Source organism: Carcharodon carcharias, chromosome 14, assembly GCF_017639515.1.
Source record: "Carcharodon carcharias isolate sCarCar2 chromosome 14, sCarCar2.pri, whole genome shotgun sequence".
NCBI lineage: Eukaryota > Metazoa > Chordata > Chondrichthyes > Lamniformes > Lamnidae > Carcharodon > Carcharodon carcharias.
In genome coordinates, this window is record NC_054480.1 from 103,509,897 (window position 1) to 103,530,803 (window position 20,907).

A 20,907-nucleotide genomic window follows, 5' to 3' on the forward strand; every position below is an offset into this window, starting at 1 on the left:
CTAAAAGGGATTAAGAGGTATCTACAAACATCACTACAGATACCGCATTCCATCTCTCCTCCTTTGTAATACTTTCCTGAAAATCTACCTCTTTAACTGAACTTTTGGTCACTCCTTCCTAATGTTAAGTGTTGACATGACATTTATTGTTTTTTTTCCGCGTAATCAAAGATGCTCTGTGTAAATGCAAGCTATTGCTGCTGTCTTCAGCTTTCTTCTTGTATCATTCTTGCCATTAGTCAGACATCGAAGATGCAACATGCAAACAGGCCATTTGTCCCTACCAATATTTACTGTTCAGACACTACAACATTTCTGTCTCAGCCACTGACCATGCAAGTGAATTCTACAGCCTCACAATTCAGTGTAACAGAAAGTTTCTTGTCTGTTCTAAATATTTTGCATTTAATTTTCTATCCTTTGGCCCCAGTTCCAGAACACTTAGATATAAATAATTTCTAGTAGTTATCTACTGTATCCAATCCCTCCATAATTTTACTTACTTTAAATACTCCAATCATAACGTCCTCTAAGTCTGTATTGTTCAAATGGTAAAAGGACTCAACTTTTCTAGTCCGTTTTATTTATATGTCCTCATACCGGGCAGTATTCTTGTGAATCTACATTGTACCCTTTCCAAAATCTCAATGTTAATAGTGTGGAGCCCAATACAGCACATAATGGATCTTATTAGATTTTATATACGCTCATCATTGGCTCTTGGCTCGTATATTGAATTACGTTAGTTTTTTTTTCAATGACTTTATCAAGCTGAGCCTTTAATAAAATGCTGGAAATACTCAGCAAGTTGGTCAGGAAGCAGCTGTGGGGACAGAAACCAAGTTAGCATTTCAGGTTGATAACTTTCCATCTTTCTGCAGACATTCAAATGCATTTGATTTCCCATCACTCGGTGAGCCAGGGTATGGAGTATGCACTGGGTAACAGGAAATCTTTGGTTTATCTACAGCCCTGGCATGGCTTTGCTGAGTCTTCCTGTATCTGTTTTTTATTCTGGCTAATTATGTGGTAAGGTGAGAGAAGCTGGGGTTGCTCTCCTCAGAGCAATGAAGGACTAGGGAGATTTACTGTATAGAGGCATTCAAAATCATCATCAGTTTGATAGAGTAAATAACAAACTGTTTCCACTGGCAGGAGTGCTGGTAACCAGAAGACAGATTTAAAAAAAAATAGGGATGAGGACTTTTTTTTAATGCAGCAAGTTGTTATGAATGCACTTCCTGATAGGGTGGTGGAAGCAGATTCAGTAGTAACTTGCAAAAGAGAATTGCATTTCTATTTAAAAAGGGAAAAAAAATATATGGACAAGCAGGAGACTGGAACAAATTGGTAGCTCTCTTGGAGAGCCAGCACAGTTGCTGAATGGCCTCCTTTCTCTGCTGTATGATTTTAGAATTAAGAAAATGCGCAATGTTGTTTCTGATGTTTGAAATGAATATTTCTTGTCATTTAAGCACCAATTTAAAATGTACTTTTGCAAAGTTGACATTGCAACAGGGGCACAGTAGTTTATAGTGGCACACAGCCCAGGACACAGCGCAGCTGCACAATTCTCACAGTTGGCAGTTGTGGGACTGGAGCCTGCCCGAACGCTCTCCTGTATTTGGACACCACCCCTTTAATTCCCCTGAGGCACAGCATTCAAATGGAAATTTGTGTTCTCAAATAGGGCTGTGTTGTCATAGTGACATCTTGCACATTACTTTACAATGTTCATACAGAGAGGGTGGGTAAATTGTCTTGGCTGATGCAAATGGTCTTGTTAAACCTGGCTCAATAGTCATGATCAGTTTATGAATTGGTAGGGGAAACAAAATCAAAACATTCATTCAAAGGAATGAAAGGCGTACGTTAATATAGTGCCTTTCACAACCCTAGGACCTCTCAATATTTCTCCCTCAACCAACATCACTGAACAAATTATCTGGCCATTTATCACATTGCTGTTTGTGGGAGCTTGCTGTGTACAAATCGCCTGCTGTGTTTCCCACATTATACCAGTGACTATACTTCAAAAGTGCTTCACTGACTGTAAAGTGTTTCGGGGCATCCCAAGTTCATGAAAGATGATGTATAAATGCAAGTCTTTCTTTGGCCTTATCAACCGGAGGTGCTGTCTTTAATGTTCTTCATGCCGGCATTCAAATACAGAATTGATTGGCCAGTGTATTTTGAGCAAGGGCTTTGGAGCATGCACTGAATTATGAGAAATCTGACTGAGTTTCCCTTACTCAAACTAGAAGGTACTGAGGCCAGATGTCGATTCACCCACTGCCATCTTGATTGAAAACCCAAGGTCGACAGTTGAACTGAGAGCCATAGTTATTTTGCACACTCACATCGCACACTGAGCCTTTGAGTAAATTGGCTTAGGTTTTATTATACTTGAATGGATGGTCCTCCCAGCCTCCAATAAACTCTGTCACGGGAGAACAGTAAACCTTCCACTGTTCGGTATCCTACTCATTGAACTTTGATCAGATTAGTTAGAATTTCCTGGGGTTTCTGCTGCCCGTGTGTCTCCAGAATATTCTGAAGCAACAGATTCCAGTGTTAAAAGGGCAATCTTGCTGCAGGCTGGATTTGAGTGCTAAAATAATAAAGTAATTCTAATAATAAAATAACCATTAATTTCTAAAAATGAATGAGTAACTCTTCTCTTAAACTGCTAAGATTATGAGTGGCTGAGAGAAGGGAAAAGACTGTTCGCTTTGTGTGGGTTCACCCCATGTGACTGTTCATCCCTATCTCCACAGAAGCAGCATGTATATGTACATTGACAGCTGCAATGGCTGCACTGTCAGCCTGCAAACATCTTTCTAAATCACTTTTTCCTTACATGAGAGGCAATGACTGTAAATAGCATATTTCACCTCCTGAGGACGTCCAACATGCATCACAGCTGGTGAAGTATATTTTGAAGTGTCATCAGTATTGTTATGTAGGCAAAAGTGCTGGCCAATTTGTGCACAGTTAAGATCCCACAAACAGCATAAAGCAGATTGCTTTTTATTTTAGTGAAGTTGTTTGAGGGATAAGTATTGGCCAGGACATTGGGAGAATTCCCCTGATCTTCAAATAGTGGATCTTTTATGTTATTCAGCAGGAACGCATCTCGTCCAAAAGGTGGTGTCTCCAACAGTGCACCACTCAGTGCCTGCCTAGATAATATGCTCATCTCTGGTGTGGGACCTGAATCAGCATACAGAGACAATAGTGTTGCCAACAGATCCAACTCTGACACAGCAGGCACTAATCTAAATGCGGGAACCCCATACAGCCAACACTAGCACAGGTCCATTTTTCAGGAGCCTTGTGATCTGCTGTTGGATTATCCACCTCCCGTTCCTTATTCAATGTGGAGAAGAGCCCATCTTGGGGTACCTGAAGGGCTTGAGGGGGCTCACACGGGATGGGTGGTAAGGTGAAAGCAATACAGTAAAGTTAATTTGTTTATTTGCCCAGGACTCAACTGGTTTTGCATTACAAGCTAAGAGGGTCAAGAAAATGATAGTCCTAGATTGGATTTTCAGCCGTGAGCATTGAGTCCATCTACCATTTACCATCTGCTACAATGTAAACAGGGTACCTTACTTTCTGTTGTATGTTTTACATTCTTTCTGATTTTTGCCCTTGCTCTTCTAAAGGATGGTGATGTGTTTGGGTGCAGTTCTGGTAGCCCTCTGGCTCTTCACTGAGTGGCTGTGACCCTGGGTAGTGTGCGTCAACAGTTACATGGGGCATCGGAGCCCCAACCGACTTTCGGTTGCGGCTGTTGCTGGCAAACTTAACTTGCCAAGTTGCTCAAGCAATTTGATACAACTGCACTTGGTACTAACCACTTGCTAGGCTGCAAAAGTTGATCACAGTGGTAGGACATGAGAAGCGCCTTGATACATTTCACTGTATTCAAGGTGCTGTATAAATGCAAGTTGTTGTTGTCGTCATACACAAATCAGACTGGGCAGGGGTTGCAGCTTACCTTCCCTAAAAGACAGTGAACTATTTGGATTTTTTATGACAATCCAACAACCTCATGGTCATTTTTACTGATACCAGGTTAATTTTTAACTGTATTCAAATCTCAAACTGTTATAGTGTGATTTTAATTCTCATTCTTTGGATTACTAGTCCAGTAACAAAACCACTACACTCCTATGCTCGCTTCAACCAGCTGCATTGGTGCCTGCCATTGATGGCCCGGCTCCTGTTACCCTGTGGTAATGGAGTCTGTGAAAGCTGTGCCCCGTAGCCGTGGTCAGATAGCTGAATCAAGCCTTGGCCATATGCTTGGCACCTTGATGGGTATGGCTGATCGGGTACACGGGTTAACCACCCTTTCATGAAGCATGGCATACTGTAATTGAAATTCTTCAGAAGAACTATCTAACATGATTCTAAATCAGATGTGCTTAACTTTGTGTGGTCTTTAAGTCTGGTGTCCAGATTCCTTTGGAATAGGGGTGTTTTCAGAACTCTCTGTCTGCCTCTGCAGGTGTTATTGGGAGATAACCTGTCTGACCTGATCATCATTCTACTGCTGGTGTCCTCTTTGTTCTCACCTTCCAAAAATGTCAGCTAGGTGGATTCCCATTGGTGCTAGTCATGGAGCTGGGAGGAGGTGCAGAAACAAAACTTAGAACAATTCATTCAAAGTGCCAACAGAGGAAATGAAAATTAATTTATTTGTGCTGTTTGAGTAAACCACTACCTGCACCTGATTCTCCCCAACACCACTGCCTGTTTCACACAGGCATTGGTTGAAAGCAATGCCAGACCAGGAAATGGCATGCAGGATGTCCCCACCCACCCCATATTCCTGTTTGTTTGAGCTGGACGCTTCCCCTGGATGCTGGCAATGATGGTGGGAAAAAGGGGCAGAAACTAAAGTGGGCTGAGTACTGGTTGACCACTTCTTTGGCTCATTTTCCAATCCAATGTAAATCTAAACCCATTTACATGACTAAAACAGGTGATCTGGTTTGGAACTTGTAGGTTCCATACAATTTCCAAGAAGTCACTCAGACCCAGGAAGGAGCCTTTTTTTTTTTACCTACATGCCCTCAATTAAGGAAGTGGGAAAGTTTGAGAATATATTGATGCTGAATCTGTCAAAATGATCTTTATCTATTATACAACGAAGTGTGGTTGTCCTTGTTAAAAAATATATTTCGTAGAGGGTATCGCCTCAGTGTGAGATCCCTTGGCAAACCGGGTTTCATTTGCTTGCAGAGTCACATCATGAAGTGAAACCTGTCAAAAAGCACCAAATAATAAACTTGCGTGTGACTTTGGAGAAGATTTCCACTGACCCATTAAGCGTGGTGAAATCAGAAAAGTTGTGTTTACACTTTCACTACAGCAGCATTGCACCTTCACTGTGACCAAATAATACTGGTTCACCCTCCTCAAAACCCTGTCATGAAGTAAAAGAGCAGAAGCTCATAACTCTGTGCCTCTCTGTCCATCTAACCAAGTCCGGTTAGCCAGCACAGTTTGCTTTCTTTACTCACCAGATTAAAACAAAATGCCAGGTAGTGTCCATCGACAGCCAAGCCCTGCCAGGGTGGGGCGGCAGGAGGAGCAGAGGCCTCCTTCAAATCAGCAAATTAATCATCGCACCTTCCCATGCATATATCTGTCGATAGCAGTATCAAGTCAGTGCATAAGGACTTTTCTGTGTGCAAAAAAATAAACAACGCCTTTCACATTTTATGGGAATTTTCATTTTTGTGAAATAAATCTGGCAGATTTAAAGTTCATCTTGCCAATCAGCAGCCAAATATGAGTTGGCAACATGTGCCCAGTAATATGAAGGAATGAGCAGCAGCAAAGGCAATTTCTTTCTTGAAGCGTTCGTGCTGCTATTAAATTATTTGGGTGCAGCAGCAAGTTGCACTTCAGTGTTGTTAAATACATCTTTTCATTCTTTCCGCTCTCCTCACTCTGTTCCGACCCCTCAGATTTATGATTAGCACCTTATTCTGTCTTGAAATGCTGAAGGAAGTGTTTCCCTCGAGGAAAGAGGAAAGTTAAACAAAGTTTATCATTATAGTGTCAGTACAAAAGCAGCTGTACACCTCTCTCTCTCTCACCCTCCAGAAAAATGGTTTAAAGCTGCTTTTATACTCGCACTCTTATTTCCAATTCCAGAAAATCCTGTTTTGGAGGAAGTTTCCAGCTTTGACACTTTTTATTAATTCTCAGGATGTGGGTGTTGCTTGCAAGGCTGGTATTTATTGCCCATCCCTGGATTACAATAGACTTGCTTAGCCAGTTCAGGAGGTTCAGTTAAGCATGGAGCCACATTGTTATGGCACCAATCACATATGGGCCAGACCGGCTAAAGGCAGGTTTCCATAAGACATAGGAGCAGAAATTAGGCCATTCGGCCCATCGAATCTGCTCCATCATTCAATCACGGCTGATAAGTTTCTCAGCCCCATTCTCCTGCCTTCTCCCTGTAATCTTTGATCCCCTTACCAAGCAAGAACCTATCCATCTCGGTCTTAAAAACACTCAATGACCTGGCCTCTACAGCCTTCTGTGGCAATGAATTCCATAGATTCACCACTCTCTGGCTAAAGAAGTTTCTCCTCATCTCTGTTCTGAAAAGTCTTCCGTTTACTCTGAGGCTGTGCCCTCGGGTCCTAGTCTCTCCTACTAATGGAAACATCTTCCCCACATCCACTCTATCCAGGCCTTTCAGTATTCTGTAAGTTTTTCAATCAGATCCCCCCTCATCCTTTTAAACTCCATCGAGTATAGACCCAAAGTCCTCAAATGTTCCTCATATGTTAAGCCTTTCATTCCTGGGATCGTTCTCGTGAACCTCTTCTGGACCCTCTCCAGCGCCAGAACATCCTTCCTGAGATACGGGGCCCAAAATTGCTTACAATATTCTAAATGTGGTCTGACCAGAGCCTTATAAAGCCTCAGCAGCATATCCCACATTTATATTCTAGTCCTCGCGAAATAAATGCCAACATTGCATTTGCCTTCCTAATTACCGACTCAACCTACAAGTTAACCTTAAGAGAATCCTGGACTAGGACTCCCAAGTCCCTTTGCACTCAAGATTTCTGAATTCTCTCCCCATTTAGAAAATTGTCTATGCCTCTTTTCTTCCTACCAAAGTGCATGACCTCACACTTCCCCACATTGTATTCCATCTGCCACTTCTTTGCCCATTCTTCTAACCTGTCCAAATCATTCTGCAGCCTCCCTGCCTCCTCAATACTACCTGTCCCTGCACCTTTCTTTGTATCATCTGCAAACTTAGCCAGGAAGTCCTCAGTTCTTTCACCTAGAATCATTAATGTATAAAGTGAAAAGTTGTGGTCCCAACACTGACCCCTGCAGAACTCCAGTAGTCATTGGCCGCCATCCTGAGAAGGACCCCCTTATCCCCGCTCTCTGCCTCCTGCCAGACAGCCAATCTGCTATCCATGCTAGTACCTTGCCTCTAACACCATGGGCTCTTATCTTACTGAGCAGCCTCCTGTGCGGCACCTTTTCAAAGGCCTTCTGGAAGTCCAAGTAGATAACATCCATTGGCGCTTCTTTGTCTAACCTACTCGTTACCTCCTCAAAGAATTCTAACAGATTTGTCAGGCATGACCTCCCCTTGATGAAACCATGCTGACTTTGCCTGATTTTACCATGCACTTCCAAGTATTCTGAAATCTCATCCTTAATAATGGACTCTAAAATCTTACCAACGACTGAGGTCAGGCTAATCGGCCTGTAATTTCCCGTCTTTTGCCTCACTCCCTTCTCAAACGGGGGTTACATTTGCGATTTTCCAGTCCTCAGGGACCCTCCCTGACTCGAGTGATTCCTGAAAGATCACCACTAACATCTCCACTATCTCTTCAGCTATCTCCTTCAGAACTCTGTGGTGTAATCCCGCTGGTCCAGGTGATTTATCCACCTTCAGATCTTTCAGTTTTCCTAGCACCTTCTCCTTGGTAATGGCCACCATACTCACCTCTGCCCCCCGACTCTCTTGAACTTTGGGGATGTCACTCGTGTCTTCCACTGTGAAGACTGACACAAAGTACCTATTCAGTTCCACACTACTACTTCTCCAGCGTCATTTTCCAGCAGCCCAATGTCCACTTTTGCTTCTCTCTTACCCTTTATATATCTAAAAAAAAAAACTCTTGCAATCTTCTTTTATATTACTGGCTAGTTTACCCTCATATTTAATCTTCTCCCTCCTTATTTCTTTTTTAGTTGTCCTCTGTTGGTCTTTGTAGGCTTCCCAATCCCCTGGTTTCCCACTGATCTTCGCCGCATTGTATGCTTTCTCTTTAGCTTTTATGCTGTCCCTGACTTCCCTTGTCAGCCATGGTTGCCTCGTCCTCCCTTTAGTATGCTTCTTCTTCCTAGGGATGAATTTTTGCTGTGTCTCCCAAATTACTCCCAGAAACTCCTGCCATTGCTGTTCCATTGTCTTTCCTGCTAGGCTCATTTCCCAGTCAATTCTGGCCAGCTCCTTCCTGCCTCTGTAGTTGCCTTTATTCAACTGTAATACCATTACATCTGATTCCAGCTTTTTCCTCTCATTGCAGGGTAAATTCTATCATATTATGGTCACTTCCTCCTAAGGGTTGCTTCACCTTAAGCTCCCTTATCAAATCTGCCTCATTACACATCACTAAGTCTAGAATTGCCTGTTCCCTAGTGAGCTCCACCACAAGCTGCTCCAAAAAGCCATCTCGTAGACATTCCACAAATTCCTTTTCTTGGGATCCACTACCAACCTGATTTTCCCAGTCTACCTGCATATTGAAATCCCCCATGATCACTGTAACCTTGCCTTTCTTACATGCCTTTTCTATTTCCTGCTGTATCTTATGCCTCACATCCTGACTACTGTTCGGAGGCCTGTACATAATTCCCATTATGGTTTTTTTACCTTTGCTGTTCCTCAACTCTACCCACACAGGTTCTACATCATCTGCCCCCACGTCATTTCTTGCTATCGATTTAATTTCATTTCTTACTAACAAAGCAACCCCACCCCCTCTGCCAACCTGCCTATCTTTTCGATAGGATGTATATCCTTGGATATTTAGCTCCCAGTCCTGATCCCTTTGCAGCCATGTCTCCGTGATGCCCACCACATCATACCTGCCAATTTCAATCTGCACCACAAGCTCATTTACCATATTTCGTATACTGCGTGCATTCAGATACAGCACCTTCAATTCCGTCCCCTTTCTCATTGTCATCCCTTTATCTGATGCACTTGAAGTTAGATTCCTAGCCCTTTCCAAACACTCTGACCTATTTTGTGTTCTGGAGACTTTAATAGCCTCCCCTGGGCTCTCCTTTCTTTTCAGTTTTTTCATAATTTTCCATGAAGTTGAATCCAACCCCCACATACTAACCTGCTGCTTTCCCATTACTCATACTTCCTGGAGTTTTACCCTTCCCTTCCCCACCACTTTCTAGTTTAAAGTCCTGTTGACTACCCTATTTACCCTTTTCGCTAGAACATTGGTCCCAGATCAGTTCGACTGGAGACTGTCCCAATGGTACAGATCCCTTCTGTTCCAATATTGATGCCAGTGCCCCATGAAATGGAACCCCGCTTTCCCACACCACTCCTTTAGCCACGTGTTTACTTCCCTTATTCTCGCGTCCCTATGCCAATTTGCATGTGGCTCGGGTAGTAATCCGGAGATTATAACCCTCGAGGACCTTTTCTTTAATTTAGTTCCTAGTTCCTGATAATCCCCAAACAGCTCCTCTTTCCTAGTCTTACCTATGTTATTTGTCCCGACGTGGACCACAACAATGGATCCTCCCCCTCCCTCTCCAATATCCTTTCAATCCGGTCAGAGATGTCCCCCACCCTGTTTCCTTCATAAGACATAAGAACATAAGAAATAAGAGCAGGAGTAGGCCATTTGGCCCCTCAGCCCTGCTCTGCTTTTCAGTAAGATTGTGACTGATATGATTGTGGCCTTAACTCTACCTTCCTACCTGCCACCATCATCCGCACCCCCACCCCCCAATAACTCTTGACTATCTTGTTTCAATAAGATCACTTCTCATCCTTCTAAACTCCAATGAGTATCGGCCCAGCCTGCTCAGTCTGTCTTCATATAACAACCCCTTTATCCCAGGAATTAACCTAGTGACCCTCCTCTGAACTGCCACCAATGCAAGTACATCCCGCCTTAAGTAAGGAGACCAAAACTGTATGCAGTATTCTAGGTATATATGAATCACGTAAGTTAGCATGCTGGTGCAGCATGTAATTTGGAAGGCAAATAGAATGTTGGCCTTTATTGCAAGGGGGCTAGAGTATTTCAAGTAGGGAAGTCTTGGGCATTGGTGAGACCACACCTCAAGTACTGTTTTACAGTATCAAGCCTGCTCCACCATTCAACTAGATCATGGCTGATCTTCTACCTCAGTGCCATTTCCCTGCACTGTCCCCATATCTCTTGATGTCTTTAATATGTAGAAATTTATCGATCTGTCTTGAACATACTCAGTGACTGACCCTCCACAGCCATCTGGAATAAAGAAATCTAAAGATTCGCCACCCTCTGAGTGAAAAAATTCGTCCTTTACCTGAGACCTAAATGGCCTACCCCTTATTCTGAGACTGTGTTACCTGCTTCTAGACATCCCATCCCCAGCCCCAGCCAGGGGAATCCTTCCTGCATCTACTGTTTCAAGCCATGTAAGTATGTTTCAATGAGAATGACCTCTCACTCTTCTGAACTCTAGAGAACGCAGACCCAATCTCTTCAATCTGTCTGCAAAGGACAATCCTGCCATTCCAAGAATCAGCCTGGTGTACCTTTGTTGCATTTTTCTATGGCCAGTATATTCTTCCTTGTGTAAGGAGACCAAAACTGTACACCATATTCCAGGTGCAGTCTCACCAAGGATCTATATAATTGCAGCAAGACCTCTTTACTCCTGCACTCAAATCCTTTTGCAATGAAGGCCAACCTACCACTTGCCTTCCTAATTGCTTGCTGCACCTGCCTGTTAGCTCATGAACATCGACACCCAGGTCCCTTTGGACATGAACACTTCCCAATCTCTCGCCATTTAAAAAATACTCTGCATTTCTGTTTTTCCTGGCTAATTTCACATTTTTCCACATTAAATTGCATCAGCCATCTTCTTGCCCACTCATTCAGCCTACCTAAATCCTCCTGAAACCTCTGCATCCTCCTCACAACTCACGTTCCCACCTGGTTTTGTGTTATCATCAAACTTGGAAATATTACGTTTGGGCCCCACATCCAAATCATTGATATAGATTGTGAATAGCTGGCACCCAAGCACAGATCCTTATGGCAGGAAGAGCACCAGCAGCAGAGGCCTGGAGAATGATTCAATCTTTAGATAGGAGCACAGCACAGGAAAAAGAAAATGGAAATATTTATACTGTCACAGCCATCACCTAATTAAGAAAAATCAATATGATCTTCAGTTTTCCTTTGAACAAGTGGCTGTAACCTACCAAACTTAAGGGCTGTTATTTAACTTACTAATTACTTTCTGTATTTCATTCATTAAACATTGCAGCCCCCTGGGAAATAACACAAGTACTTTCTGTATCTGATTGGGCCAGTCATGTCTCTAAGTCTTCCTGGTCCCTCCCAATCTTTGTGGCTGCTCACCCTTCCTTCACCCCTTTAAATATTTGCTAGGGTGGGTGTTACTGGCAATTATTTTTTTGAAAGTGCAACCTCAGTATTGGTGCAAAGGTACTGTCCTGATTTCTACTAGTCATTTTCTATAGAGTGAGGGGGGAGAGAGAAGAGTTTCACCTTGATGTGACAGCAGTTGATGCTTTCTGCCAAATATCAAAAAGAAACTGTTTTCCAACATCAGCCAAAGCCCCATCTGTGTTTCAGTAGAGCTATCAGGCTGTCACTGCATCAAAAATGGTCCAAACATAACAACTGGATTGTGTTAACGCCTGGTTCTCAAACTGGGGCCTGTAGACCATAGATGCTACATGATGGAAAATCAGTAGACTCGTAGGGTCAACAGGTTTTTACCCTGTGCTTGTGTTAGCCTTGGCTCAGTGGTAGCACTCTTGCCTCTTGAATCAGAATCAGAAGATTGTTGATTCAAACAATCTTTAGGCTGACACTCCAATGCAATGCTGAGGGAATGCTGCATTTTCAGAAATGCTGTCTTTCAGCTGAGACCTTAAAGTCCTGTCTGCCTACTCGGGTGGAGATAAGAGACCTCTTCTCATGGCAGAGCAAGATGTTCTCCTGATCTGCTACCGCCCCCCACTCTCCAGTCAACATCACCAAAAGCAGATTAAATGATCATTGATTTATTTGTTGTCCATGTGACCTTACTGTGTGCATATTTGTTCCTGGGTTTCCCGCATTTCACTTCAAAGATGGTTTTAAAGTGCAATTGGAGTCCTGAGGTCACAAAGTACTGCATAAATGCAAGTTTTTTTTCAACTAGCTCATTGTCGCTTTATATTAACTGAAAAAAACATTTTCCGCAAGAGGACTGTTTTCACTTGGGCTGCTGAGATGGCATTTCAGAAGCTGAGACAGGAAAATCAGGACAGGTTGAAAATGTCTATAATGGAAAGTGCTGATGGGAAGATGAAGGTAAACCACAACTGGTACCTTTTTCTCTCCCCTGTTGAGGTTGGTGAAGCAGAGAAATCGTTTGCTGGGTGGGGAGAGTGACCTTTTGAAGTTAATAACTTGGAACAGTTTGAGAGTGACATTGCAACGTGTAGGTTTGAAAAACCCAAGTATCTGATTTTGGTGACCTCACCAAAACGCCCACATGGGAGTTTTTTTGGTTTAGTTATTTTTATAACATGATCAGTTACAAAATAAAGTTAATTTGATGCATCGGCTAACACAACCAAACCAATGTGCTTCTGATCCACCAGCTAATAATCTGTGATAAGACATCAATATTTTAGATTGCACTGTAGGTGCTGTTGGCCTGTCTCTTGCTTCAACTTTCTCGAGGTCTAATTCAGTTTGTCTCAGCATCTTATTTCATGATGATTGCACGCGGTCTGTTGGCCTCTTCTGTGAGTTTTGATTGCCATATCCATGCAGATACTTGCTCCCAATTTCAATGACTTGACCCTGAATCATGCGCCCTATACCCAGAGACAGTGTGATATAGATAGAAACTGATAACACAGTTCCTGGATTATGGACTATGAGTCCAATACACATCCATCTTGAGCCATATATCACACATGTCCATGCCTTCAGCTGTAACATGTGTGGCTACTGCAAAAAATCTACTCCTTGATCTTTTTGACTTGGGACTAAGGGCTTTTTCTAAAGTAATGTATTCAGTGAGGGAATATTAATGACATATGCCGGTGTCATTTTTAGCTCTTGGTGTAGGATTTGTGGAGCAGCACCATATACACTGGTTTTTACTGTAAGTGTTTGACTCTGTCTCTCATTTGGATCTATATTTGCTGCTCCTCAACTGTTTGTAGATGCATAACCTACTTGACAAGTTTTATATATCTATTTCCCCCGGTAATCAACTAGATTATTAAGTCAATGTTGTCAATCCCCCAGTGTGGGTGTAAACAACACCTCAATGTTCAATTATGTGCATCCACCATGATGTGATGCGGGGTGGGGGAATAACAAAGTGAGAAGGGAGTAAAACTCCCCACATGCGTTACAAGTTTTATAATGGGTTAATCGAAATTAATCTTTTTTGAGGATTCGGGTGATTATGTTCCTCTGAATCTCAACATGAAACTGCTTATCTATTTGTTCAGTAATTGTCTGCTAGTTTTTTTTAACTCTGGGTAGTCCCTCATTTTTAGTTCAATATTTTAGGGAATTGGAGGCAAGAGTTTGACCCCATTTCAAAATGTTCAGTTATAAATGTGTCTAATGTTCATAATTTCATCCCTAATGAAGATGCTTCACTGGTTGCTGTCAGCTTCTGACCTATTGATAGGCAAATTGCATTCTGATGAACTGTGCACCTCAGGTCTCAATCTCTTTCTAGCAGAAGTAATATTTATTGGAAACAAGGGCAAAGATTAATGAACTTCAATTGATTCAAGATCCTGTTTCAAAAAAATTAAACACTGCCTTGTTGTCTACCACCATTACTTCGATCCATTGTGATGTGAAATGTAGATGTTTCATTGAATATTCAGAATATTTCCTCTAACTCCTAGCTGACTGCCAAAGAAGAAATACACTGAAGAAATGTTGATTCAGGGAAACAGTTACTATCTCTTTTTCCCAGTTTGGAACTGAAAGCAAAAAAAATCTTGTATCATCAGGAGTTTCCATTTATTATTATCACTCTGTGACCATGCTGTGTGCAAATTGGCTGCTGCATTTCCAACAATACAACAGTGACTACATTTCAAAATGATTCATTGGCTGTAAAGCTCTCCAGGATGTCGTGAAGTTTTGAATGATGCTACAGCAATACAATCTTTAGTTACCTGTCTCTCGTTGCATTTATACTAGTTACATTTGTTATCCAATTGTGTGCCAGAACTAACGGGTTTTCTCATTACAAGAAGCACTACAGACAAAAATAAATGGTGAAAACACTGTCCAGTCATTCAGTGGCTGATCGATATAGAAGGATTCTTGAGCTTTTTCTCCTGGACTGTGATTGGTTTATTTGACGCAAAGGTTCTTGGCAGTGCTGCTGTTTTTTCTCTTTTCATAGTCACTAATTACCAAAGCAGCCATAGAACTCGGCCTGTTGAAATCTGTTAATAATCCCCCGATGACACAGTTGTCCAGAGTGGAACCGGGTCCTGCAAACCAAGAAGACCATAGATTCTGTTGTTGGTCTGTGCCTTGTTGGTTGATCCTAATTAAGACAGAACTAGGGGGCCTAGGAGGTAATACTATTGACTGCAGTAAGCCTGGGTTTAAAATAATTAAATGGAAAATATCTCATACGAGAGGCTAAGATGGCAAGTGCGTTCTTTTAGCTAAAGGAAAGTCACCATTTCAGTTTAGGCAGAAAGTTGCTGACTTTTAAAACATACAAGAGGCATTGAGTCTACTCCGAAACATATCTATTTCTATTAGCCACAGTAATGGAAACAGAAAATATAAAAAGCTCTCATTATGTCTATTAGGGTCTACTAAATCTTTAATGTCATGTATCCTTTTAATGGTCTTTAGTGCCTGTTCTCCATCTTTCTCTAATCTACTGTAAAAGAGAGCTTTTGTTGTGCTTTAAAGTATGATAGTCCATGGACCTCCCTGAGATATGCATCATATCAGACTGGCAGGGAAATGAGCAACCTGCTCAATGCCTTTGAAACAGGCCTCTGGTAGGTATGGAGGAGCAAAGTGGCACAGCTCCTGGATTATGGACTACCCATCCATCTTTAGCCATACATCACACATGTCCGTGCCTTTTAGCTGTCAAAAGTCCACTCCTTGATCTTTCAAAATGGTTGCTTCCCCCCGCCTCCCATGCCCCCGCCCCACCCCACATACCCACTTCTGCCCAGCCCATTCCCACTCCCATCAGCTTCCTTTCATGGTGCATTCCAAAAGATGATTTGCATAATCAAATACATTTTCTTAAAAAAAATAGCTCCCATCTCAGGAGAGCTCCATGTACTACCACCCTTCCCCCTCCCCCGCCCCTACTTCTCAATATTTGCATTGGACACTGATCTTTGCAGTATAGAGCTGATTTTCATGGAGCTCAGTGTTACATAAGATGTTACTATGCAGAAACAGAGACAGCTATGCTGGCATTTTATGCTCCACACAAATTTTCTGCCAACGTAAACCGAGACTCCATCTATCCTCTTGCGAAGATGTTAAAGATTCCACAGCAAGGAATAGCACGCGAGTTCTCGCTGGTTTATCCCTCAATCAACATCAGTTTAAAAAAAAAATTAGCTGGTCAATATCATATTTCTGTTTCAGGGACCCGTGCATAAATTAACTGCTATGTTTCCTATATTGCAATCGTGACTACACCCCTCTGGGCATGGAATAGCTTTTACAATTTTAACACATGGTTGTCTCTGTCTACTCCGAACAATTCTTTTTCAAGTTTTAAAGCAGAATGTTGTCATAGCTTAATGGAATCCTGGCACATTGGAGAGGATACCACAATCAATAAATCTGCATTAAATTGCATCTACTCCTAAGTCTACAAGAAGTTTAGTTGGAAAGTGGGCAGGTTGTGAGCAGCCATTGACTGGTGCATCCTCTCCACTTTCAAATCTGTCCCGGTGAACCGGTGTGTTTTATATATGTGATTGATCTCCGTAACCTGGACATGAATTTTCTGAGTCTGCAATAAGCATTCATTAAAGAAAGAACATGCATTTTTATAGCACCTTTCACAACCTTTCAGGATGTTCAATGAAGCAATTTGGAAATGGGGGGGAAATCCATTTGTACACACTAAGCTCCCACAAACAGCAATGAAATATATAACCAGATCATCTGTTTTAAGTTTTGTTTGAGGGATAAATGTTGGTCAGGGCTACAAAGAAGAATTCTGCTGCTCTTCTTTGAATAGTGCCATGAAATCTTTTACATCCTCCCAAGAGGGTAGACAGGGCCTCAGTTTAACTTCTCATTCGAAAGATAGCATCTCTGAGTGCAACACTCCCTCAATACTGGAATTATGTGCTCAAGTGTCTAGAGTGGTACTTGAATCTTCTGACTCCGAGGTGAGTGTGCTAGCACTGGGCCGTTGCTGATGCTTAATACCTGTACCTTAATACACCCCGGTCAATATAGTTGCTCCAGGATTTTGTTGGGAGAATATTGTTCAAGGAACTAAGTAGCAGTTTTAAAAAAGCTTGTTTTTATGAAGTGGAAAACGGCTGAATATTAAGCCCAGTTCTTTAAAAGTGTATCTATGCTGGATGATATAACAGGGAAAGTACAGGCACTACTGGAATAGAGACGTTTTGGGTGCAAGGCCATTGGTCTTCGATAGATGGATGTAAAATTTGATCTACAAAGCATCAGTAAAGATATCACAATACTATTGAATAAACGCTGCACTGGATTCTTCAGATTACTGGCTGCAATTAGAACGAGTATTGGTCATTTTGTACATTATAGGGAAGTTCTCAGTTTTCACTGAAAGCATAACCTTGGTGCAATAAAAATGATATTTCACTCGCAGTGAGCCAGTGTCCTGAGTTAGCATTTTGCTGAGAGCACCGAAAGGCATCACAGAAATAAATGAAGCTGGCTACTCAATGGACTTCACTTACCGAAGCCACTGATTTACAACTTTCAAGGAAAAATAGATGAAATTCCAGTATCTGATTCCTGAAAAGCCAGTTAAGGTTCCAGAATCTCTTGTAATAAAAATGGACTTTGGCTGTCTCAGTGGTTGTAAAATGAGTGTCCCTGATCATGGGAGAGCAAAATACTGCGGATGCTGAAAATCTGAAGTAAAAACAGAAAGTGCTGCAAACACTCAGCAGGTCTGACAAAATTTGTGTAGAGTGAAAAACACAGTTAATGGGTGAAATTTAATGTTCTGCTCCAGAGGCAAGTTCGGAGGTTGGGGGTGCTATGTAATCAGGTGAGTGAGTGGCTCACCCACTTCTCTCCATTAAGTCCAGGCCAGGAAGGCTTGTGGGTGGTCTTTCAACCCAGAGGCCAACTGAGACCCTTAAATGGCCGTTTAAGGGCCTCACTCCACTACCATTGCTATTCAACTAGGGCAAGTTAAGGACACTCCATTTGGGGAGGCTGCCCAGCAAAATCTATGGTGTTTGCCTGCGGCCTTCACGGGGTTGGGGTGTCACTAATTCTCAGGCACTCTGCCCAATTGAGGGACCTGGAATTGGGAAGGGTGATCCCACAGGAAGCCATCCCCTGCCCTTGCTGTCGACCACCCCTCTTCCCCTTCCCACCCGAATGGTGCCCTCTCCCTGGGGAATGCCATCCTGCCCCACTTAGCTCTCTGGGGGATCCATCACCGATCCTATGAGTCAGCCCCACTGCAATACCAGCAATGACCACTGCTTTTGGTGGCAGTGCTGAAACTGCAGAGCTGCTGATCTCTGATTGGCTGGCAGCTCTTGGGGGAGGGATACCTGTCCCAGACATGGCAGTGCTGCATTTAAATGACCCTGGGAGGAGCCTGGGTGGCAGGATTCCCACTGCCAATTAGGAACTTTATTCCATCGGTGCTCTTCCAAACAGGCCTCCTGCTGTCCACATTAAATTTCATGCACTGTTTCAATTTGATAACCTTCCCTCAGAACAGATACCCCTAATTGTAGCCTCAGTGCAGAAAGTGTTAATTAATGCCTTGTGGCCATTAGATAGCTACAGGTAGGGGCAGGGCTTGAGGTGATGAGGCTGTCTGGGAGTTCTGCATTTCAAGTGATGTTCTTTTAAAAAATGTTAACCCTGTGTGTGCTCTTGAATCTCCAGCTCCTTTTTTATTGTTGCATATGGATAGCATTATGGCTGAACACAAGGTAGGATTTCACGCGGTAAATGAGTGTTGGCCCTACAAATTCTAGTAATTGCAGAATTTGTATAAATGTCTCTTATTTTGGTTTACTTCCTCGCCAACCGCCCCCCCCCCCCGAAATTATTTTTACACTTATGTTGACCTGGTTACTTTTAATTAGCCATTGGTTCCTACACACAGACATCAGAGCTAAGTCGACATTGGCCCAGAAATGCTTTGAACCCTCAAAGTTGTGTTCATTGTGTTTTTTGTCATGACATCATGGTACTGAGATATCAGCTGTGCCTCAGTCTCACCTCTGACTCAGAAAGTTGAGTTCAAGTTCAACTCCAGAAACTTGAGTACATAATCAGGACATCCCAAAGTGCTTTACAATCAATGAAGTACTTACTGAAGTGTAGTCAGTGTTGTAATGTAGGAAATGTGACAGCAAGCTCCCACAAATAACAATGAGATAAATGATCAGGTAATTGGTTTTAAGTGATGTTGGTTGAGGGATAAATGTTGATGGGACGCATGGGAGAGCTGCCCTACTCTTCAAAACACTGCCATGGAATCTTTTGCATCCACCTAAAAGGGCAGACTGAGCCTTAAGTAATGTCTCATTCAAAAGACGGCACTGGAGGGTCAGCCAAGATTTTATGCCCAAAGCTCTGGAATGGACAACATTCCTACTCTGAGGCAAGAGTGCTATCAACTGCACCATGCCTGACATATTAATAAATAAAATATATCTTTCAGCTATTCTGGGGTTCTATTTTTAAAAACCAATGCAGTAGCTTCTCTTCCCCTAACTCTTGGTGTGGATGGCCTCTGAGTGATATTGGTGAAATTAAGTTCTGTGAAATAGGTGAACAATCTCCAACATTAAAACTGCACTTTGAAATGGAATCTATATTGAAGTCAGTATGAAGGTATTTGAACAGGTTATTGAAATGAGCTGATAGCTATAATCATTTAAAAATCTACAGCTCAGTTTACTTCCCCCTTAAATCCCAGGAGAAAACCTCCTGCAATTTTTTTTTAAGAATATAAATATTTGCATTGGATCATGTTGCACGGCACAGTCTTTTTTCATACAACTTTAGTAAACCGGAAGTTGAGAGAAGCTGAATGTCATCCATGAAAAGCTGCTGGTCAGAGCTGCTTGTAGTCTGTCCGCGCTGACATCCACTTTCACTTTTCTATAAGCAGTTGTCACTGGACTGGAGCCAGGGCCTCTGCTACTGAGACACGTAACTGGATGTCAGAAGGCCACAGGAAAGTTGATTGTGCCTTTTTTTTAAAAAAAAGTGCCGTCTGTGTAAAAGACGGCTGTCTATCCCGGTAAGTGCACGCACTGACCGGCTGCTCGTGATTTAGTCTCAGCCTCCTGATGGAAACCAAAAAGGGCTGACATAAACGAAGCATTCCCAGGTGCCAAAGAAGCGTTCCAGTGGTTTTTGAGCACAGCAGCTTGTGTTCCTTAATTGCCAGCAATGCAAAAACAAGTTGGTCCCAGAAGCAGCATCTCATCAGGTGCAGTAAAAGTTGGAATGGAGGGGCAGGAAGCTCTAACGCAGTTGAGGCCTCTGGATGACACCATACTCCGCAAAAGCAAGGAGTGAGCAATTCTAATCCTATCTCCCCCCCACCCCCGAACCTCTTGTGATGTTGCTCCATTTTTGATGTGTACAGTTTTTGGGAGGAGAAATTACTGTTAAAATGCAGAACTCCCCTGCGCTTTGGGGGACGCTGATGCTCATGGGAAGGAGATTGAGTGTTAGATTATGTGCAGACCTAAGCAAGTGTGTTTATTGACATTTTGCCTGGCAGTAAACCATCAGGGTCTGGAATCCAAGAAGAAACTTGTAAACTAACTATGGTGGTTCAAAGTGAGACTTAAAGCAGTCAGGATGCTATGGTTACAGCTGTTGAATCATTCCTAAGTACTTGATGTTTTGATTTTAAAGGCATACATATTTAAAAAGAAAGTAGCTATTTCCTGGTCATTATGACTAATGAGGTCTTCTTGATTATGATGCAGTCTCAGGGTATGAAAGCTGCTTCATGCTGTTTCAGCCGAATAGTAGCAACATCGTGTGACTGGTACCATATTAACGTTAGATTTTTGCTGATTAGATCATATGTAAAGTACAGTCAAGTTTGAAATATAAGTCACACCTGTGAGTCCAGTTTTTTGTTTTGCCTAAAGCTTTATTAAAGTGCTAGAACTCCCAGACCAAGTTACATCGCCTAATGAGAAAGAAATTGGAGGATATGCTGACAGGGTCAGATGAAGCATAGTGGGGCCAAATGACCTGTTTCTATGACATATATGGCTGCTTAGGTCTCAACTGGAATATTGTGACCAATTCTGGGCACCACACTTTAGGAAGGATGTCAAGGCCTTAGTAAGATTGCTGTGGAGATTTACCAGAA

At 42.4% G+C, this 20,907-nt stretch overlaps 1 protein-coding gene across 4 annotated transcripts in view; it reads left to right on the top strand.

Annotated features, from left to right (window-relative positions):
- The window catches only part of LOC121286989 (zinc finger and BTB domain-containing protein 7A-like), a 386,990-nt gene that overhangs the window by 311,720 nt on the left and 54,363 nt on the right, over positions 1 to 20,907 (top strand). The window lies entirely within an intron of this gene.